The sequence below is a fragment of the Sander lucioperca genome, chromosome 16, assembly GCF_008315115.2.
Source record: "Sander lucioperca isolate FBNREF2018 chromosome 16, SLUC_FBN_1.2, whole genome shotgun sequence".
In the NCBI taxonomy this organism is placed as follows: domain Eukaryota; kingdom Metazoa; phylum Chordata; class Actinopteri; order Perciformes; family Percidae; genus Sander; species Sander lucioperca.
The window spans coordinates 12,572,047-12,595,974 of NC_050188.1; the positions used below are offsets into that span (position 1 = coordinate 12,572,047).

The window sequence follows — 23,928 nt, forward strand, 5'->3', positions numbered from 1 at the left end:
ACCCTGCGAGCCTCTTTACAGTTTAAATGACTCAAGAATCAGCTGCCATATGAACATGAGATTCTGTAATTTGTAGACTTTGAGTAAATTGACCCCAATTCAGACAAAAACCTTTCAAAGTCAAAGTTAGCATTCGCTGAAGTGCTGAAATCCCTCACAGTGACAGAGGTCAACAGGACCGCCTGCTCATACATGATAAAACAAGTCCTCCACTCCGTCTCGCCCACTTCCTATCTGATCTTCTACCTCTTATCTGCTAATGAAGGCTTGTAGAGGAGTGTGAAGTGAATACCTCATTAACACAATTATGCCAAAATAAGGAACTGGTGACTGTGTGTGTGGGCAGCAGCAGAGCAGAGGGCAGAGCGGACGCAGGCCGGCAGGGAACATATGGTCAACAGTAGACGGCCGTCTGGATGCGAGGAAACGGGCATTGTGCCAACAGCTGCAATAAAGAGGCGAGCAGGCTGCAGAGGCGACGCTGCAAACTCCCTCATAAACACACTGAAAATGGATGGAAATGATGTTGCATATGACACATCCAGATGCTTTGAATTCTGGGGGAAAAAACACACTTAAACATAAATACTGGACAGAGATTTATCTGCACTCGGAAAGCACAGACTTCCGCCAAAACCTTGCATTCTTAATTGAAGAGAAAAATAACTTTTAATTCAAATTCTCTTAAAAGTTCAATGGGTTCTTCCTTTGCCTGTGCTACACCCTTCCATCAAGTTTCATGAAGATCGGGCCAGGAGTTTCTCTGTAATCCTGCTGACAGACCTAACAAATCTAAGAGACTGTCCTCCACTGAAAAATTCTAATTTAATTTATAAAACGTTTCTGTGGGTTTGTATTAGAGGGTAGGAATAGACAACCTGTACCGTCATATGGTTTGGAGGACTTGTTGGAACCCGAAAACATAACCTCCTTGGCCAAGGCAAAAAATAATTTATGAGGCATCCTGATCATGACTATAATGCATCCGGTGGACATGAGGGGTTATGGCTCTTCTATATTTGGCACTTACCACGCAACAAAAAGGTAGACTGTGTACAGTATCATCATCCATTTAATAAATGTGTTTCTATCCAACTAACCACGGTAAGAAACTGAAAACGGAATAAAACAGCAGATCAAACAGAAAAAAAATCTGCAAATATCTCACACCCAGATTCAGACTTGATGATGAAATACATTTAAGGGGATAAAGAAAAACCTGTAGATTCCATGAATCATACAGCCCTGGGTCAAACCTTGTGTACCTGCCGTGCTGAAGTGCCCTTTAGCCAGACAGTGAATCTCCTAAAGATTGCAGCGTTGCTGCTCCGTAGCCGACCCTGACCTCTGACTGTGCCTTCAGAGTGAGATTTTAAAGGCGAAGACAAACATGTTGTGGATTCAATACACCGCAGGAGCGATTGATGTTTACAGCGACGTTGGGTCAGGACCTGCAGTAAAAACTGGAATCGGCCTGCAGCAACATAAAAACTCGGACAGCACACAGACATAAAACACGCACATACACGCATGCTAGTGAAGCAGGTTGATGGGCATTGAACACACAAACGGTTTCTCAGAAACTATAAAACACTGCTAAATGACACGTTTACCGTCTCTGAGCCTGACAGGACGGAGAATGACTTTGGGCTAATCAACATGGACTGAAGCCAGTTTCCATCACAACAGAAACACTTCAATTACAGCACAATTGTCGGTCCACAAGGATTTATTTGACTCTGTGTGTTTATTTTCTTTTTGATAGAAATGCATTTACAAAAACCAATTAAACTCAACTGAACTTGTCTGTTTGAACTTTAATTTTGCATTGAGCACTGAGGATAGAACTTACACACTGACTTTTTTTGCACGCACAAAATATTGCACAAAAAAGACAATATTCCTACTAATCTGTTTACACGGCTAATGAAAATGAATACCCCACTAATATTCTCATTTACGTGCAGCTGGGCAAAGTTCTCCACCGGTGGCTGACTTTTGTTGGAGCGTGCGAACACAGCCTCCCTCTCTCATTCCTTCAACCAGCTACTTGAAATGGTTGGCGCTGCAATGTTTTTGCATACCCAGAAAAAGCCTAACCCTAACCCTACAAAATCACAATCTTTTCACTAATCTTAACTACTCGTTTTGGTGCTTCAACTTAACTGTTGTCATAACATGACAGTCAACTTTTGAGGGCTAAACTTAACTGTAATGGCCGCTGAAACGACCAGCAGCACGTAACTGTAAAGAGCGCTAAACACAGCTGTCATGTGACAGGTCAGCGCGGTAATTTTGTATATCATACGAATTGTTGGGCTTACCTTTTGCACATACTGTATATCATGAGAATGCGTTGACCAAGCAGTTTTGTTTCAATTCACAAGGTTAACCACATGTTCACCGTTTCCGCGACCGTTTCCCTCGAAATTGAGGATGCAGTTTTGTTATGGGAACGTAATTTTTTTTAGGACACAGGGTTGCACAGGGACACTTTGTTTAGTGTTTTTTCATCCATGTTTTTGTTTCCTAATTTGCAGATTGGTGTTAATGCATGTGTTAATGTGAATGTGTGTGGAAGGAGCAAGGGACTAATAACAGTGATTCAACTCATTACCTTTCATTGAGGGACCTCGAATTGTATTACCCTCTGAATGCATCAGCTCGTTAACACACACACACACACACACACACCCCCCCCCACACACACACACACACACACACACACACACACACACACACACACACACACACACACACACACACAGCTGTTCATTGTGCTCGGGCAGTCTGACTGACTGCCGTGCGTTATCAGAGTTTAAGGAGGACCTCATCACCCCCATGCTAATGGGCCACCTGGGTGTGAACCAATCACACTAATGCAGGAGCAACAGGAGGTGGACGAAAAAACAGAAACAAACTGCACAATACCCTGGCTAGAGACAGGAAGGAAGGCTACACAAGTCCAGACTCATCATCGAATCATTTTATATTAAAGGCACAAAAAATAATCCACACCTTGTTTTCCAATCCCATAAAGACCTTTTAACTGAATCTTTATATAGTACTCTTAAGAGCCATTGGCAATTATGAACAAAAGCAATAATGTAATATGCAAAAAAAATGTAAAAATGTAAAAAAAAAAAAACAGCAGAGGAGGACAGAAAGAAAAGTATTTTCTTTGGTTTACTTGAAACCTTACAATTTCTTTACTTTTTTCGCCTCCCGCCACAACATTACATGCAAGGCTGTTCTCATGAACCATGCGTACATATAGCTACAAAAATTAATGCACTGTAACTCGTATGTATTCCACGTATTTGTTACTGTATGCACCACATTGACTGTCGCTGTATTAGACCGCGAAGATCCGCATAGGGAGGAGGTCAGGGTGGATGTTTCGGTCCTAAAACACAGAGCTTTCAAGCGGGGGAGCAGTGTTTTCACCCAGGAAAACGGGTGTTCTTTTCTCGGAAGTACTGCAGTACTTAAGAGGACCGGTGTTTAAACCCAAACCACAATCTATTTTCTAATCCTAACTAGTCTTTTTGGTGTCTAAACACAGCTGTCGTCGCCGCAGGCCAGTCACTTGTCGGCTAAATAAACCGCAACCGCTGAAACGACCGTCACCTCACGGTGCCCTGTACCCTGCTCATAGTCACCTTTTCTCGACTAAAAAAATTAGACCAATAAACGTAACTGTCATGTGACCTTAATTTCATAGGATATCATATGAAATGTTGTGCATACGTTTTCGTACGATATCATACGAACCCGTTCGGGAGAATTCGTTGAACTGATGCACCAGCAGTTGCAGCCCTTTAAGCACTGACTTAACTGGACATTTGCAGCTGGAAGCAGTGTGTGTGTGTGGTCAAAATATACTGTAAACCCAAATAAGTAAGCAGAACTCTTTGAGGGAAGTTTTTGAGTTTATGAACTCAAAAGTCTGAGGTACTTCCATTTTCTGATTACCGTTAAATCTATAGAGCGTAGTTTCTGTCTCCCCCATGAGGAATTCTAAGTAATGACAACAACACTGTCGGCACGTCCCCACCCACTCCTCCATGCAGTTGCTAGTAGCCAAGGAGGACACAGAGGATTAAAAAAACATGATGGACTCTTTACTCAAGTTCTGTGTGCGAAAGTCACCGGACGCCACAATCTTCTGAACATAGCCAGAGAGAGTTGTGTGGAGCTGATAGTGTTAATTAGCTTTGTAGCAACTCATTTGGCAACGGCTTGGATGTAACAGACGTTCATTAATATCAAAACGTTATGCACTGAAGCTTTAAATATAAGTACTAATTAAGCCAACTCAAACATTATCAGTATATGCAACTTTAAAATATTCAATTAACATAACTGAATAACTTAAGTATAAAAACTCAGTATTTCATGTTCACAAAACTAAATATTTATTAGTTTCTTGTTCAGTCGTTTTAATTAACCATAACTCAACATCAACTTGAAAGAACTAAAAAAAGATAATATATGCTACTGGCACTCAACAGTTTTAAGTAAGTTGAACTTCTTAACAAATTTGAAGTTTTCAGTACTTATTCCAATTAATTAATTTGAGCATTCGCGTTTAAAATCATGTTGTGTGGATGCAGCTATTTTAAAGTCCTGAGATATTTAAAAGTTTTGTAGTTTTCTCTCTTTTTTTTTCTTCTCTCTGAATTGTATTACATTTTCTGTGATGGTGATCTTATTCCTCCACGGGTATTGAAAATCTTTTGCCTTATTTTAGATTAAAAAAAAACTAATCTCTGGATAGATGTTAAAGTTATAAAAATAAAATGACTAACTAAGCTACGCATATACTTTTTTTCTTCCTTTCTCTTCAGTAGCCCTGCAGCTGTTTGGAATCACAATCAATTGAAAGTGAAACGCCTTTTGGCTGAACATCAGCAGGTGTGACTCCGGTGTATTTGAAAATTCAGGTTGTGGGCGATTTCACTTTTCCGTTTCCTATCTGTGACACACTTCATGTCATTGTGAGTCGCTCTGCCGGAGGACTTCTTTTTTTATCAGGACAACATTAGTTCTGTCCATAAAGCTGTGTTTTCATGTGGAACGAATGCGACAAGATTAAACTGGTCACACAACTTTTTGTCAGCCGTGTGTTAATGGCCGTCACCTCTGCAGCCCCTGGTTCTAATGGAAAGATGATCTTCAAAAGGGAAAATTGTCATTACTGTGCAGGCCACCTTCTACTTGTGCAGCTTCAAAAAAATCCGAGAACAAAAAAAACTTAGATCTTTTTTTTTCTCCTTTCTTTTTCTTTTCCCTATTCAAACATCAAAGCAGTGAAACAAAATGGAAGCTGGGTACATGAGCCCATGTTTGAGCAGTGGTCCCAGGTCAACCTCGAGTCCTAATTAGTTCATTACCTTTTCAGTTTATCTTTCGTGTCATTTGGCAGAGATTGAGAATGAAATTGCTCCATTGTTCTCGTTAATGCTCCTTTTACATGACACTCAGAGCTGAGTGAGTTTTACAGAAAAATGTCTTCTGTTTCTGCTTGTTGGGTGGAGGCCGGAGTTAGTCAGATAAAAGTGAGTCCGTGAGCAGCGGTGGAAGAAGTATTCAGATCCTTTACTTTACCCAACCCATTCTCACTCCCAACTCGTAAAATACTGATGCTTGGTCAGTGTCTCTCAGCGTCCGATACGACGCAATAATCCCTCTTTAGGGCTACTACAACGGTAGCGAGTAGTATGAAAGATGGAAATTCCACGTAAGGAGGTTGGTTGGGGTGGTGGATGGGTCAAACAACGTAGGACGTTCAGAGCCTGGGTTTCGTGTCCCGCGTGTCACTGAAATTTTCATATTATAACCCCACCCACGATCCAATCTATCGCGTTCTTCTTTTCCTAAACCCAACTGTCCCGTTCTTGTCCCGCATGTCACGTAAACGTACCCTTTTATAAGCCCACCCATGATCTTTTCCTAAACCTAACTTGTCAAAAGTGACGCCAATAGTCCCGACCCAGCGCGTTTACATGAAGATAGATAGATCCTTTTATTAATCATTTGCAGGAAATGGCAGTGTCACAGCAGCTTCAAGACAGACATAACACCACACATTTACTCAAATATATCCATACCAATAAGTTAAAAAAATATATAAATGAAGGAAAGCTATTTTTGTGCATTATAGAGTCGTATAGCAGCTGGTATGAAGGACTTCCTATACTGCTCCGACTTGCACATTGGTGCCATCAGCGCATTTAGATCTGAAGCTAAAGGAGACTTTTATCGTCAATTACAACGCCAAAGGCACCTGACCAAGCATCCATATTTTAACGTGATGGGAGTGAGAATGTGTTGTAATACCACACTGTAGAAATGCTCTGTTACAAGTAAAAGTCCTGCATTGAAAATGTTACTTAAGTAAAAGTATGTAAGTATCGTCAGGAAAATGTACTTAAATTGTTAAAAGTAAAAGTACTCGATGCAGAAAAAAGGATCCAAACTGTTGTTTCTTTAATGGTCTAATCATTTCAGCTGGACTTGTAGGTCGTTGTATTGTTGGCTAGTTTCATTTATAATAAAACATCGTACTGTATAAACTACATGTGTTTTGTGTGCAAAAATCTTATTTTGTAAAGTACTAAAGTCAGATGAATGTAGTGGAGTAAAAAGTACAATATTTCTCTCTAAAATGTAATGAAGTAGTAAATGACATTTGGCACTTGAGTAAATGTACTTACTTACATTCCAATACTGTCTGTGAGCCTACACTGGAAAATACCTAATGTAGGCTACACAAAATGTATAACGTGCTGAATTCTGTGAGCTTGTGATGCCTGATCTTAACCGCGTTATCCAGATTATCTTTTCAATGATTTGACGTGAGTCTGGATTTTTTTTTTTTGTTCTTTCATTTATATCTGGAACTGTTATCATCGCAACAAGTTCTTATAAGCCCAAATCTGCAAAAGTGCAGCTTATTTACAGTTAGCCGGATGATCCTGAGCCTTTTTAAATGCCCGCTCCACACAAAAACTCATTCTAACCATGGACAATCCTTTCTTAAGAGAGTTACCCTTCGATGCCGGTGCAATAATTGTCAGGAGAGCGTTCACAGGAGGGTGTATAGCATACTGCTAGTCAGGCAGCATTCGTTGGCCAACCCCATTCCAGCTTTTTGCTTCAGCCCTGACGGTATAATTTACAGTGTTGTAGTTTCGCACTGCCAGACCTTCCTTCACAGCACTGTGGAGTAAGGTCTGGCTACAAAACAGATACATTCTGGGATAGAAGAAAAAATAACGCTCCGGGTTGTTTGCATTTCTTTTAGAGATAAGATAAGATAAAACCAATTAGATTAAACCAATCACAATGGTCTTGGGCGGCACTAAGCTCCGAACGCAGCGACGGTGGCTCTGCTAAATTGTCTCGGGAAGGAATTTCTTTTGGTGGAACATTTGCACCCCGCAATAGAAAACGCCACATACAATATTACATGAAGTTAACTGTTGACACAATACAGTAACATGAGCTATTTAAATTAGCTGATACATGGTTAAACCTTATTGTACTTCCGTTGATTCAGACTAGTGGCTTCTGGACCTCCACCTTCTTCCTGTTGGCTAGTTAACAGGATACACTGTCAAAAAAAGAATGCGTAAGAAAATAGAACATATAGCAGTTAAATGTCACTGAACTCAAACTCCAAAATAAGGATTGAGATCAAACCTCTGGTTTTAAGACACACTGCTAATTACCAGACTAACCTACGCAGTCCATTAGGGCTGAAAACCCTTCTCGCTGCATGCAGCTAATAAATAAAATCCAATCAACCTTTTAAAAACTGGGCCTCAGGAGCTGGAGCCGGCTTTAAATAATGCTACAGTGTTTAGAATGATTGATGGCCGTGTTAGGCCAGAGGATTTATTAAATCTCTAATGGAGTTGATGGTGCGTCCATAATAAGCTTTCTCTGCTTTTAAAGAAATAACAACATCACAGGAGAGGGAGGAACAGCAGCACGCCGTCTTCATCCCTGCCGCTGACCTTCTAGTTTGCTCCCCCACTCTAATCTTTTCATTTAACCTTTATTAGCTGCAGCTCTTGTCATGAAGCGCACGCATGTGTGTGTGTGTGTGTGTGTGTGTGTCTTTGTGTGCATAAAAGCCTTTTGCTCTCCACATGTTGATCATGAGAATTTCAAAGCATCAGACTGTGGGGAAACAAAAAAAAAAATGGATGAAATATTTTTCCTCAGATTTTCTTCGTTCTAACAAATGTGAGCTGCTGCATGTTGGGTTTTTCAACAGGTCGGTGGAGTTCCAGAGAGGATCATTTGCTTGAAACACAGCGCCATCTTCACCAACACACACACACACACACACACACACACACACACACACACAAAAACTGGTTAAATAATTGTTTTCTTCTTTCTAAAGCATCTTTTCTTTTCTGTTAACATGTATTTGGTGTTGAATTAACCTGCAAGAATCAAGTTTTGGATATATCTTCATACATATATAGCCATATTCAGGTGCAGTACCTAACCTGGTCGGTAGGCGGCACTGTTGTGGAAGACACACACACACACACACACACACACACACACACACACACACACACACACACACACACACACACACACAGTCCTGTCTGCCACTGACACATCCATTCAGCCGTATATCCATGCTTTCATGTGGCCATCCCTCTACTCATCTGTCTGTACACCTTTTAATCCCTCCATTTAACTATTTATCATTTTTATTTTCATCTGTTCATTCATCCATTCATCCATGTATCCATTCAGTATTGTAACCGTCCAGTCAACCTATCCTTTAATCATCCTCACATCTCTCATCATCTCTCTCTCTCTCTCTCTCTCTCTCTCTCTCTCTCTCTCTCTGTGTCAGTGTGAGGTTTCCATTGATGAAACAGATGGCTGTTCACTGTTTGGCGAACCTTTTTTAAAAACACACACACACACACACACACACACACACACACACACACACACACACACACACAGAGAGGCAGTAATGTGTAGACAACATTCTGTACTGTGTCTAGGTCACACTAACATGCTTCACCATTTGTGTTTATAGGTGTGTGTGTGTGTGTGTGTGTGTGTGTGTATTGAGCTGGCAGTGTGACTGACTTCCACCTCCATCAGTGGATCTCCTCCTGCAGCGTTCAGTAACCTTGCTGTGACCGGACTCGTCCTGCAGCTCCTCTGCAACATCCAGAGCCAGCCCAGTCATCAAACAGAGGACCATGTTCAGTGGCAGACTTCTGTCATTGTCATCCTCTACAGACAGGTTGAGGAGGTCCTGTGTCTCTCAGCCCCTACCATTATATCACTTTGTCTGCTGTACAACTGTCTTATAGGCCTGTAGCCCTCCTACACAATCTGGACTGTGGTCATAATATCTACATCTACATCTTATAACTTATTCCCTTTTATATATTGTTCTTATTCATAGCCAGTTAATATTTCATAGTCATAGTTAATATTTAATAATAATCTATTGCACTGTTCAATCCCTGCACTGTTCACTTTTGCACTACCGCCATTGCACACACTCTACCATAACACCTTATCATGGTCATTGCATTTCTGTGAGTGATTTTCATTTTGATTTTTATTCTTATGTATGTGTGATATATATGTGTATATGTGTTTGTTGTGTTATGGTTGTCTAAGCTACTGGATGCCTAAAATTTCCTTCGGGATGAATAAAGTATCTATCTATCTATCTATCTATCTATCTATCTATCTATCTATCTATCATCTATCTATCTCCTAAACAACACGTTCCCCTACAGCTAGTCTCGCTTTGCCAAACCCTCCTCCACAGAGCTGCCGAGGAGGGTCTGGCTAGTCCACACAGCATTTCGGAATGGGAGAAAAACATGCTCTGGCATATTGGAATTTCGCAATAAATATTGCAATCGTCTTGGGCGGCGCAAAGCGCCGTACGGAGCAACCGTGCCGCTGCAAAATAGCCTCAGGAAGGAACTTGTTTTGGTGGAACATGTGTATGTTCAAAAGTTGTTTTAGTCGTGCAACAGAAAACTCAGATTGGACAGATAGTCTAGCTAGCTGTCTGGATTTACCTTTCAGAGGTCTGAGGAGCAGCCAACCATAGTTAAATTTCTGTCGGCAACAGAAACTTACATTTCAAGGAAAACCAACACAGTCTCACTTCCTACTCGTCAAATGTCTGACGCATGGTCAAGGACCCCTGACGTTAAGTTTCAACGCCAGGGGGGTACCCGTTGCGTTATTTTTTCGACGATGGGGTCCGTCAGATAGACATTCATGTTATCCCTCACCCTCGGATATAGACGAAAGAAAAAACATGCCCCCCTTAACTCGAAATCTGTGGCAGTTTTATTATTGGTATTTTTAACCCAATAACAGCTGTTTTAATCAACATTTATTCACGAGATCTTATCGTAGTTTATATGTATTTCTTTTAATGTTATTATTTCTGTCCATTTCGGCCAGGGAAGCTGGGTTGCTTTTTTGTTTATATTTTTAAAACTATAACGCTACATCTATCAACATTTATTTAGATGTTATCATGGTATATTCATTTCATTATTTTAATAATATTATTTTGGTCTTATTACCAGTGAAATATTACAGTATGCTGTAATACAGAACATTATGATATTATCCGAGCTAGACGCATTCAAAGCCGATATCCCACAATGCAATGCGGGCATTCATTCACAGAATCGGATAGCGATCAGCGGGTCTTTAACGACAGTATTGCTTCAATGTACATATTTAATCAGTGGTTTTGTCACCAGCAACAACACGTTGCTCAGCTTTGTTCCAGTAAGTTATGCATCGTAATAACGTTTAAAAAAATCCACGGAATACTCTGGAAGTGACGTAGTACGTGCCGCTCGGCTTTTCGTCTAACATTGTATTTGAGGATTCAAACAATAAAGCTAACAATAATAATAAAATACAGTTTCATGTATTTGTCTCATATACTGTTTGCTTGGTCGGCGGACGGGCGGCGGCAATCTGAAATGAAATGAAGCCCATTCACGGCAGACAGCAGAAACATAGGAGCCGAACCTGCCACCCACCTCCCCCGGAAGAACTACAAGTGCACAAGCTTTGTAACATCTTCTGTTGCGCGTCTGTTATGGGAGTTGTAGTTTTAAAGTATATTGGTATATTTCTCATAATTAGAAGTTGCCAGTGTAGAATTTTGGATACACCCTAGGTTTTTTTGGGATGGGGAACACACTGGTGTCATCAGATTTTAAAAATTGAATCGTTAAATAGGTGAAAATAGCTTATTACCATATTTGACAGTGCTTACAGTGGGTAAACTTTGGTGACCATATCTACATGAGAGCTGAGGTCCAGAGCTTTCTATAACAGCTGGTCTTGAGTGTGTAGCTCCTTCTGCTGCTAAATGACAAGCCTTCAAACATGGACTGGGTTCAAAGTTCAGAGGTACGTATCATACCATGATAACATCTAAATAAATGTTGATAGATGTAGCGTTATAGTTTTAAAAATATAAATAAACAAAAAAGCAACCCAGCTTCCCTGGCCGAAATAATGACATTAAAAGAAATACATATAAACCATGATAAGATCTGGTGAATAAATAAAACTGCTACAGATTTTGAGTTAAGGGGGGCATGTTTTTTCTTTCGTCTCTATCCGAGGGTGAAGGATAACATGAATGTCTATCTGACGGACCCCCTCGTCGAAAAATAACGCAACGGGTACCATGCTTCAGACATTTGACGAGTAGGGAGTGAGACTGTGTTGGAAAAACATGTTTGGTCCCGGTTTACATTTGTTTCTGACTGCCAAAGTCTGGTGTTTGTGTCCCGTGTGAAACCAAAAGTCAACATTGAATTGTTTATGTAGGGTACTTAACGTTCATAAAAATTACGTAACTTAAATTACATGACAAAAATACTTATTTTAACCCAAACAACCATCTTTTTCTGAACCTAATTAACTGTGTTTAACAGAGACCTTTTGCATGTTACATTAAAAACACTATTTGAGTTCTAATGAATTTTGTTAGTAATTTTACTTTAATTTGGTAAGTTGTAATGTGTACATTATATATTATTTTATACTGTTATTTCATATTTCATAAGTTACTAAGTTACAGTATCCAAGGTAACTTTCCACCTATAAAGCTTCCATCACAGGGGGAACAAGTCTCCCTCAGGTGAGTGTGTACTGTAATATAAACTGATGAAACCCATAAATATTAATAAGTTTAAATAAGAAAAGTAAACCCAGAGTAATTATCTATGTTTCACTATCCATCTGTGTAAATAAGATCTTTGTGTGAATTAATTTGTAACGTTGAGCTTGGCCACAGAAATCATTCTTGTACATTTCCTTTGATTATTACTTTTATGGTGAATAGTTTTCACTGAGATTGGGCTTGTATCCCTCAGATCCTGAAGGCTTGTTAGCAAATAAATGATCGACATCGGAGCTGTCTGTGGTTCTTCCGTTGGGGTCCAACTGTCAGCTGTCAGTCTACAATCATCACACAACACAACGCAGAGACTACCATCAGCGGCAATAAAAGTGTTAACGGGGATGTTATTAACTGTACGCAAATGAAGAGAAGTAAACACCCATTACGCATGCGGCACAAGAAAGGTTTAGGAAAAGATGGTGGAGATTTAGGAAAAGATCATGGGTGGGGTTGTAAAATTTAGTCTCTGTGACATGGGGGGACAAGAACCCCAGTCTCCTGGATGGAAGTCCTGTGTTGTTTGACCCACCCACCACCACAACCCGCATCCCTCCTCGGATTTTCGGACTTTCATACTACTCGCTACTGTTGTCGCTCTTAAAGCAACACCATAGCACTTTTCCTCTTTGGCTTCCCTACAGGTTGGAAGCAAAATTGTCCATTACCGTTATCATTCGAATTACAGATCCGCTACCCGATCTGGCAAACTTGCATAGTGCGGTTATAGCCGATAGAGGGCGGCAAAGCGAATGCAGAAGTGCAGTTCACCCTGTTACGAGTTGATGAACCACTGAAACGATTTTCGAAACATTTTAAGGTACAAAAGAATCTATGGTGTTGCTTTAATACTATGTCATCTTACAGTCGAGCTGCTGCTCTGCCCGGTGCGTTCCATACAGATGCTTGAAGGGTGATTTTTGCGTGGGTATCTGACGCTGAGAGACACTGACCATTTGTTGGGAGTGAGTTGAGGTGGTTCGGGCATCTGGTAAGGACGCCCCCTGGGCGCCTCCCTAGGGAGGTGTTCCAGGCACGTCCAGCTGGGAGGAGGCCTCGGGGAAGACCCAGGACTAGGTGGAGGGATTATATCTCCAACCTGGCCTGGGAACGCCTCGAGATCCCCCAGTCGGAGCTGGTTAATGTGGCTCGGGAAAGGGAAGTTTGGGGTCCCCTGCTGGAGCTGCTACCCCCGCAACCCGAGACCGGATAAGCGGACGAAGATGGATGGATGGATGGATGGGAGTGAGAACGGGGTTCACAGGAGAGGCAATTGAGCCTGAATGCATTTGAGCCAACTTCTGGCCTATCAGAGCACGGTCTGTAAGTTATGTGATCCAAAGAAAGCGGCCTCGAAAGTTGAAACTCAAAGATGACTGCCAGGGACAACAACGGGGCTCCGGTAAGTCGTCCAGTTTTCAACTTGAATTTTTAGATCTGAATTCAACCAATCAAATTTGAGAAACCTTGGGCAGCATGGTACCATAGCACTGTGGCCTCACAGCAAGAAGGTTCTGGGTTCTAATCCAGGTAGTTTGAGGCCTTTCTGTGTGGAGTTTGTATGTTCTCCCCATGTTTGTGTGGGTTTCCTCCAGGTGCTCCGGTTTCCCCCACCATCAAATAACATGTACTAGGTTCTCCAAGTCAGTGCCCTTGATCAAGGCACTGGCTCAGATCTGGAGTTGGTCCCCAGGCGCTGTAAATGGCTGCCCACTGCTCCCTTGAGGGATGAGTTAAATGCGGAGAATGAATTTCGCTACATGTATGTGTATGTGACAATAAAGTATCTTTTCTTTTGCCTTTTTTTTTTATTCTGAAACTTGATTTTTTGGATCTTAATTTGTGACCATTGACACAAATGTATATAATCAAATTCAGCTTTTAAAATTCCAAATCAGAAAATGTCATATTTTGATTTCAAAGAGATGAATTCAGAACAAATACTTATGTCTCTTATTTGCTTCCATCCCTCTGGTCACCCTGAGGTTCAGTAACTTTTCTCTTACTGTAACTGACGAAATGTTTATCGTGTCTCAGAAAAACAAAGAACATGCGTGGTTTTTTGCTCACAAGCTCACTGTGTTTCAACAGCGGATCACTGTTTCCCCGCCTGTCCAATTTCCTGTCCAGTCAGCCTCTGAGGAGATAACTGAGAGAGAGAGAGAGAGAGAGAGAGAAGATCCGAGTTCCCATTGGTTCTCAGTGTGTCTGAACGCTTCACTGCTGTTGGATTGTGTCTCACGTTGGTCGATGCTGTTCCTGCTGCTGTAACCGACAACACAACTCATAAAAGCAATAACCTAGGAAGGAAGAATCATTGTGTGTGTCTGGACAGTATTTCTGTTTGTTTTTTTTCCGTAACACAAAATCAAACGCCCTCAGTGATTTGAATAAATTATGATTTTAAATGCCTCCCACCTCCCTGCCGGCTCTGCCCACATCTTCCCTAAAACCAAAACTCTCCTCTCTTTGGTGACAGGGAACATCAAAGCAGCCGGTTTTGATGATTTTTAGCCTTTTCTCTTAACTCGGCAGCGACAGAAGCAAAAGACCGAAGACCTTCAAAAGAAAACAGGCCCGTAGCTGTTGGCACGGCAGCTGTCGGGCAAAGCAAACATATAGAGAAGGCGGCAAGATGAAGACCCCGCACTTCCAAGGGAAAAACACTTTAAAGGCTGCAGGTTTCGCTGATTTACACACTCAAACAAGAATGAAAAAGGAAGCAGGAAGAAGGAGAGATAAGATGAGAAATGAATGTGCAAGTGAAGATGAAAAAGGTTTCATCAAAAGAGAACAAAAGACGGAAAAATCAAGGTGACTGAGGGAAGAGTGGGAATCAGCTTTCTAGGAACTGAGAAGGAAACAGATCTCCATTTTCAAAGAGATCACTGGAGTAATAAAAAGTGTGTGTGTGTGTGTGTGTGTGTGTGTGTGTGTGTGTGTGTATGATTCTGTCGGACGTTTAGTTGCTCAGGCAACCCTGTCTCCTAGAAAATTCCGTTCCCATACAACAAAACTGCATCCTGAAATACGTTCCCAGGAAAATAAATTTGCCAGCAACTGGCACATGTTGTAAAAAGCTTGTTAAACAGGTAGTTAATGTTGTGTATTTAAACAAAATGATTTGGTGAAGATTAGAAAAAGATGATGGTGTGTTTGTTACGTAATGTATGTTAAAGTTAAAGGCAGGGTCGGTAACTATTTCCAATATACATTTATTTTTACAGATATTGTTTGCAATGGTCTTTATACCCCGACAGCAATAAATAACTTCTGGGTTCTGAAAAAGGGGCGAAAAAGATCAGTCCCCTGTAGCTGCTGTAATCCTGTAAAAAACGCCCACCAATCACTGCCTCCTCGCCCCTCTGCACGTACTCTACCCCTCCTCTGTACGAGCCTGAGCTCAATGCGCGTCGTCGGTAGTCATGTTTGTTTTAAACATTTGGTGTGATAATATTAGGTGTTTGGTAGACGTTTCATTTAACGGGATTGTTCAGGTGCCGCCAGGAATTCCGCCAGATGTCCCTCATTTAGCCCGGTGTCCGGTACCCTCGGCTTTCTTTGTGTTGTAATTTTAAACTCCGGTGGATTTATGAGGACTATGGTTAACTGCTCCTCAGATCTCTGCAGGGTAAATCCAGTCAGCTAGCTAGACTATCTGTCCAATCTCAGTTTTCTGTTGCACGACTAAAACAACTTTTAAACGCAGATGGGGGTAGGTCAAAGCCCATCAGCCCCATTGTACCTAATTTGGTTGCAGTTCCACCAGAGTCCCACTGGGGGTGATCGCAGGCGAGTGCAAAATGAATGGGACTCTATGGAGCTAGACGGCTAAATTTGTCTCTTTCGCCTGATTGTCGTCACGTCCAGTTCCGCTCTTATTGTGTTTGTTTCTTGGACTTCCTGTTTTATTTTGACATTTACTGTTTTGTCTTCATTCACTTCACTTGTCTTCCTGCCTTTGTTTGTTTCCCGCCGTTTGTGATTACCTGTCTCCGCCCTAATGTGATTCACCTGTGTGTAGTTGTCTTCCCATCCCCGTGTATATATACCCCCTTGTTTCACTTGTTCCCTGCCAGATTTTTGTTACTCCTCGTGTGTCTCACTCTCCAGCGTTTCCTAGTGTTTGTTTCCAGTGTTTCCTGATTTATTGCCTGTATTTTTGATCCTGTCTTCTGCCTATTGGATTTGTACCATTGTCTGGATTGTTTATTCTTTAATAAACATACTCACCTTTTACTCCGCATTTGAGTCCGACATTGTCCCCGTGACAGTCGTTGAGAGAGTTCAGATTTGATTGTAGGTTTTGCAAGTTCAACATGGATTATAGGTCGAAAGTTGAATGAACGAGTACTTATGTCCTTTTGATTTCTTACAGGTTGAGTCGTTGTTGCCCATAACATGCTAGCATTCTGCTAATGAATGCTGATTGGTCAGTGAAGGACTGATTATGATCAGAGATCCCGCTTGACGGCATCAGAAGCAGAACCAGAATGTCAGAGTGAATATTTCGGCGTGGTCTTTAAAACATTAGCAGACCTCTTTCTAGCATGTGTATTGACAGGGAGAGCTTTACCTGTCAGCTGTGTTGTCGATGCCTCGAGAGAAAAAAGGAAGTGACTCTGGCCGTATATGTGTATGACGTCATTGACATTTTAAAAGGCTTTTTAGAACAAAAAAGCCACTTTAAAAACACCCAGCAGTGTGTATTTTCTTAGCCTCCCCTTTTGAATGCAACATTCAAATTACTAGACAAAAAATGATATCCTGAGAAAAGGAAAAGGGGTATAGCTCCATAGAGTCCCATTCATTCTGCACTCGCCTGTGAGCGCCCCAAGTGGAACTCTGGTGGAACTGTAACCAGTTCAGAAGCCGGAAGTATCGAGAGTGAAACTTCTTCCCTTATTAGAAATTCTTTGGGGTAGGTCCTGATCCCCCCTTTCCCCCGACCCCTGTGCGATTTACGCCGATGCCCTTAGCGGTGGCAGGAATTGTGTTTTCCATCCTCATACCTCACATGTTGTGAAACGGTCGCAGTTGGGTTAGGTTTAGGCAACAAAATGACTTAGTTAAGTTTAGAAAAAGATCACGGTTTGAGTTTACATCAGTAAATATGGGGGCGCCTGGGCAGCTCATCTGGTTGAGCATGTTCCCCATGTGCAGAGGCTCAGTCCTACTTTTGAACATACACGTTCCACCAAAACAAGTTCCTTCCCAAGCCTATTTTACAGCAGTACCATGGCTCCGTCTGGCGCTTAGCACTGCCCATAACGATTGTGATTGGTTTAAAGAAATGCCAATAAACCAGAGCACATTTTCTTCCCATCCTGGAATGCTGTGTGGACTAGCCAGACCCTCCTCTGCAGCGCTGTGGAGGAAGGTCTGGCAATGCGAGACTAGGTGTTTGCTTACTGGTTAATGAGACAGGAAGCGGTTTTGAAATTGCAGCCCTTTCTCTGCTCTGCTTTGCGGTGCTCGTGCACGTCTGTGTGTAGGTCGGAGGCTCCGAGGAGATGCGACTTTCAAATCTTGCTAGCTTTTCAACATTACCAACCCTGCCTTTTAATTACTTCGCGTAAACAGGCCTCCTGGGTGAAAGTCCAGTGTTTGTTTGACCCTACATTCACCCCGACTTCCTGCCTACGCAGACTTTCAGTCGCGGCCCCCGTGGCGTCACTCTGGGTTTATTAAACTATGACGCTTGGCATACCGCAGTTTTAAACACGTGGTTAATGTTGTGCAAACTTGGTTAGGTTTAGGAAAAGCTCATGGTTTTAGTTAATCTAAGTATGTTTGTTACGTGACTTAAGTAGGCAACGTAAATAAGTATGAAACCTTTGGTTTCCAACAGGACACGAACAGCGACCGATCCTTTAACCAACAACCTCTGTCGCTCTTTATACACAGTCGAGCAGTTGCTATGAGGGTCTAATTTTGCCGCGGATGGGTTGACGCATGATTGAGTTAAAAATCTGATATGTCTACGGACCCTAAAAATGTCTTGTGGGTTGGTGTCAGACCCGAAAGGGCTATGACGATTTTCCTGAGCTTTCGCAACGCATCAACCAGTCACGTTGTGTTGTTTACCTATGAGGATCATAACACAACAACACAGAGGCTGCTGTTCGAAACCACAGACTGTACAGATTGCAAAATGTGTTACTCCTTTTAATCTTGACAAAGGCAGCGTATACCAGAGTCACGGCCTTAAGCGTCGGTATTTCATGACCTGGGAATCAGAACGGTCTGAAATACACCCTGTAGGACGGGTGAGCGTGGCAACTGGTTTTAAGTTCAGGTCAAAAGAGTGTAAACATGTGTTAGAAGCAGAGACGCCTCGCTGTTTGTTGCCGGCTGTGTGAATAAAGCAGCCGCTGATGTAGGAGGCGGTGCAGCCCTGCAGTCTGACACTGAACAGCCTCTAATGTACTAACGGTGAGACGGTGTTTTTGATCTTAATCCTCTGAAAGCTTCTGGAAGAGCAGCCAATTCGCTCGCTCGCTCTCTCTCTCTCTCTCTCTCTCTCTCTCTCTCTCTCTCTCTCTCTCTCTCTCTCTCTCTCTATCTATATATATATATATATATATATATATATATATAATGTGTGTGTGTGTGTGTGTGTGTATATATGTGTGTATATATATGTGTGTATATGTGTGTGTGTGTGTATATAGTATATGTATATGTATATATATATGTATTATATGATATATATATGTGTGTGTGTATATATGTGTATATATGGTGTGTGTGTGTATATATATATATATATATGTGTGTGTGTGTGTGTGTGTGTATATATGTGTATATATATGTGTGTATATATGTGTATATATGTATATATATATATATAGTGTTACGTGTAGTGTTTCAGACATTTGAGTAAATGTTATTTTGTCACTATTCCTGCTCATCTGTCAGTCACAGCCCCATCAAGGCTCCTGTTTTTTCCAACTGAATACCTTGATCAACATTCATCAATTGATTGAGTAAAGAAGCTTTTGTCATCTCATTTTGATCTAAAGCCTGTTTTGACATTTCCAAAACACACGAGAGTCTCTTACAACACCTCCTTTTTGTTTTGACATGTTTCAGCTGCAGCTAAAAATGATGTCATTGTTCCATCACTTGTTCTTAAAAGAATAATGAATGAAAGTGTAAAACACACAGCAGTCTAAACGAGGCTTTGAAGAGAATGAATCGCTGCTCTACATGTGATCCACACACACTGATACTTGTCAGCATGACTGGTATGTTCAGGAGCTACATTCCAACTTATTTATCAGAAAAAAAAAAACTTTTTATTCCAGGCTTTTTTTTAGTTCACTTCCTATTTCAATCCAAACCACAATCTTTTCCTAACCACGCTTCACATGCCCAAAGAGGTGTCAGATCAGTTGATATGTGTCGTTCTAGAGTGCAATGATGAACAATGCATTTTATTGTTTGATGTGTTATTATTGTGTTGAATTTTATATATGTTTACATAAGTGCTCAGGGCTTGTGTAGGAAGCATATGCAACTTGGAGACTTCCCCAATCAAATAAGTCGTTCAATTGTTCAAGCAGCAATGGACCTTTTTCACAGGAGACATATTGACTTGTCATAGTAGGAAAAGCACAGCTGAAGTTGATAACGTTAACAATGGCTCAATTCCATCAAGTGACCCAGTAAGCTATTTCAGTGAGTCAGCATGTACAATACCAGAGACTCTCATAAGTGGAATGCAGCCATCATTAATGGTTTTGAATACACGTGCTTTTCCTACTATGACATGTCAACCTGCTGTGAAAAAGGTCTATTATGACATATTAATGTTTATAGTGATGCACCCTCTATTGGCCGTAGATATTATGACGGGAGAAAAGCAGGTAGTAAGATGTCGCATTATAAGAGCGCCAAATTTCCGCATAAGGAGGTAGGTTGGGGAGGTGGATGGGTCAAACAAACAGGACTTTCACGCAGGTGTGTCCCATTTAGAAATTTAAAAAACTAAATGAAATACAACCAGAACAAACAGAACAAACGGAGCTACGTCACGTTCCGTGTCACATGCATGAGTGGAAGTGAACGTCTGATTTTAACCCAAACAACAATATTTTTCTAAACTTAATTAAGTAGATTTGGTGCCTAAACCTAAACGAACTGCTACCGTTTCATGTTAACGACGTGTTTAAAACTGCAACAGTGGGAGGGGAGGAGGGGAGGACTAAACAACCTATATTGTTTGGCACAGTGGATATAACACATGCCTTTGGTGTGGGAGATTTGGATTCAATTCCCACTGCGATACATCAACCAATGTGTCCCTGAGCAAGACACTTAACCCATAGTTGCTCCAGAGGCGTGTGGCCTCTGACATATATAGCAATTGTAAGTCGCCTTGGATAAAAGCGACAGCTAAATGACATGTATGGTTTGGAGGACTTGTTGGCAACCTGTATTTAAACTTGTATTGGATTTACTAAGGGCAGGATGCTTTCACTGTCAACATGTGTTGCTGCAGTTTTTACTCTTGTAAGAGATGGCTAGTCCACACAGTATTGCTGGATAGGAGAAAAAGGTGCTCTGATTTATTGACTTAAACCAATCAATTATTTCCTTAAACCAATCACAATTGTCTTGGGCGCTTAACGCAGCAACGGTGCCGCTGCAAAATAGCCTCTAAAGGAACTTGTTTTGGTGGAACATTTGCTTGTTCAAAAGTTGTTTTAGTCGTGCAACAGAAAACTCAGATTGGACAGATAGTCTAGCTAGCTGTCTGGATTTACCCTGCAGAGATCTGAGGAGCAGTTAACCATAGTCCTCATAAATCCACTGGAGTTTTAAATGCCAACACAAAGAAAGCGGAGGGGTAGGAACATCCGGCCGAAAATGAGTGACATCCAGGGCAGAACTTCTGGCGGCATCGGACCAATCCCGTAAATGAAACGACATCGATATAGACTACCTTATCGGGGGTGGTACACCTGTTCCCTGTCCCCTCATTTGCTCCCACATAATTAAGCATTGCGTTAGTTTATGCAGGACATGGAAGTCATAGGCCCACTAATTGCATTATTATCCCAGCCAGTCACAACCATCACAGCCATTTTCACATCAGGCGGTACATTTAAATGTCTCCCTATTCCTCTCTGCTTCCTGCTACTCCAATCCCTCACACCGCTGCTGCTGGCAAAGCTTGCCTCCACCACCCCAGCCTCCACCTTCCCGGTTTTAGGTGTCATCATAACTATGTCTGAAATTGTTTTGATGTCTTGGATTAGGCCTACTCTTGTGTACAGGGGGGTTTCAGCAGCGTGTGCCCTGTGTCACCTTAGCATGCAGCTTGGCTGATCCAGGGAGCATCATCATAATAGAGCCTTCATCGCCAAGTTCAACTGTATTTCCATTTGTTGCAATACATGGTTGAATCTATGACAAGAGTGTTCCTGACTGAATTTCAGCAATGTACTATTCCTACCTGCCCTTCGCCTGCTTTGTTTGCCCACGCTGAGTGATTACCTGTTGCCGATCTCTGCTCTGAACTTAACTTCTGACCAATACCCCTTTCAGACCAATGGCTCAATCAGGGTTATACCCAGATCAACTGTGTGTTTGAATGGTGGCCTTGATCTACACCCACACAGGTGATTTCAGTTATTGTGGCTGATAAGACCTCTGCTCAGGTTAAGTGGGCCAGACCTTTGATGGGAATTTATAAGGGAACAAATCTTTTTTACCAATAAGAATGATACAGCTGTCATTTTTCCTGTCCTAACAGGCGCAACAAAGCTAACAGGAGACTCAGGAGGATGTCACTCAATCAGTCCAACCATTCCCACACAGTCCTGGAAGAGGTCTAATCAACCAGATAAACTCAAAACACCTGTGTGGGTGTTCAGGGCCTTCAAAGACTACGTTTACACGTGGCCGGCTATTTTCATAAACGGACATTTAGAACCTCTATGTTTTCAGAAAAGTGTTTGTTTACATGTACCCGTGTATATATGCTGTCAATGCTGTCAAGACCATGCCACACCTGTAGGTGGCAGTGTAACAAGAAGCTCAAGCCCACGTTAGCCAATCAGAATCCCGAAAATAGCAACAACAGCAACGACTCACTTCCTCTTTCTCTCTCTCGGCTGCCTAAACCTCCGTTTGTCTCAGTTTACATGCAAACGTGCAAACGAAGTTTTCCAAAATCTCCACTTTGGCCGGAGTTTTTAGAAATAATCGTTTTCTGTGATTAAAAACGGGGTTTTCGTGTAAATGAGAGGCCAAACCGCAGGAAAATATCTGCGTCTTCCCTTCGTGTAAATGGGGCTAAAGTCTGTTCAAGTCTTGTAGTGTATGGTTTGGTTTGCTTTGTTTGCCCATGCTGATTGATTAACTGCTGCTCTCTGAACTTCTAAGCAAGTAAACGGCTGATTGCTTGCAGCTGCTTTTGAGTCCTCATCTCTCTGTGTGCAGAACCATTACAGTTTGATGCTTCGAGAGCCTCAAACATCAGCACACGAAACTTAATGCATACGTTTTACATAGTGTTCATAATTAAAGAAAATTAACAGTTTGCAACTTCACCGTGTATGCAAATAAATTAGCAGTTGCATGTTGATTTCTCTTATCAAAAAAAACATGCGTGAAAATGTCACAACTTTTTACAGGTGAATTGAGTCTGAAAACCCAGTTTGTTTCAAGTGAGTTTATCACATGCAAAATTATGTTTCAGAGGTTATACATGTGCATTTATGTTTAGTACCTGTACCATGTGAACACTTTCTCCATTTTTCTTGTAATGTGTTCAAAATGACACAAACATTTCCAGGAAACGGTTCCTATGAAGGACATGATCAGACAGCTAAACCTGTAACTGTCACTTTCAGTGAATTCGCAACATGATCTCAAACACAAGTTAATAATGAGACTAATGGTCATTTAATACAAAAACTGACATACCGGACAGCCAAATGACAAAAGAACTGCAATAATTGAGCTTTAAACAATTCCAGCTCACACAGAGATTTCATTAACAAAAACATGGATCCATGCAGAATGTGAGTTCACACATGCAGGGAACTCTGGGTAATGCTGCCCTCTGGTGTACTTCACATTAAACTACAGCCGATGAGTCGTGTGACTCCTCCTGACTCATCAGGTTGTGTTATTATGTTGCTCAGATAGATTGCACAATAACAATGTAAACTGGAGATCACCTGCAGACAAACATTCACAAAAGCATCACTGTCAAGATGTTGTCTTAGCATGGCCCCAGACTGTGTCAGTCATAACTCTGATTTAGATTAGATGATTAGATTTGACTTTACTCTGCTGTATTGTTCTCATTGTTTACACCAAACCACAGAGGTTTAGATAAACTAGTTACATGTGTCTGCTATTATAAATGGTGCAGCTGTTATCTCTACAACCCAAACAGAAAATGCACGGTTTACGCTTAAACACAAGCAGTAACATGTTACAGTTTACCCTGAAATGTAACATCATGAAATTAGGATTATGACAGAAACTTTTATTCAACATTTAAATGATGGCTTAACATAACGTGTGTGTGTGTGTGTGTGTGTGTGTTTTGAGAGGCACCCCTCAGTCAGTCTCTTTTCCAAGGCTGACATTTTAAAGAAAAAACATAAGCATAACCAAAGTTTTGCTTGGGATAGGTTATAACATTTTCTAACCCAGATTCTTGTTAC

At 41.4% G+C, this 23,928-nt stretch overlaps 1 long non-coding RNA gene across 1 annotated transcript; it reads right to left on the bottom strand.

Moving 5' to 3' along the window:
- Positions 1-703: 703 nt before the first annotated feature.
- LOC116051719 lies at positions 704-23,582 on the bottom strand. Its single transcript, XR_004105421.2, has 4 exons — positions 23,573-23,582; positions 8,377-8,387; positions 4,036-4,039; positions 704-792 (listed from the first exon to the last, which is right to left on the bottom strand). It is a non-coding gene; the product is annotated as an uncharacterized LOC116051719 (long non-coding RNA).
- Between the last annotated feature and the right edge of the window lie 346 nt (positions 23,583-23,928).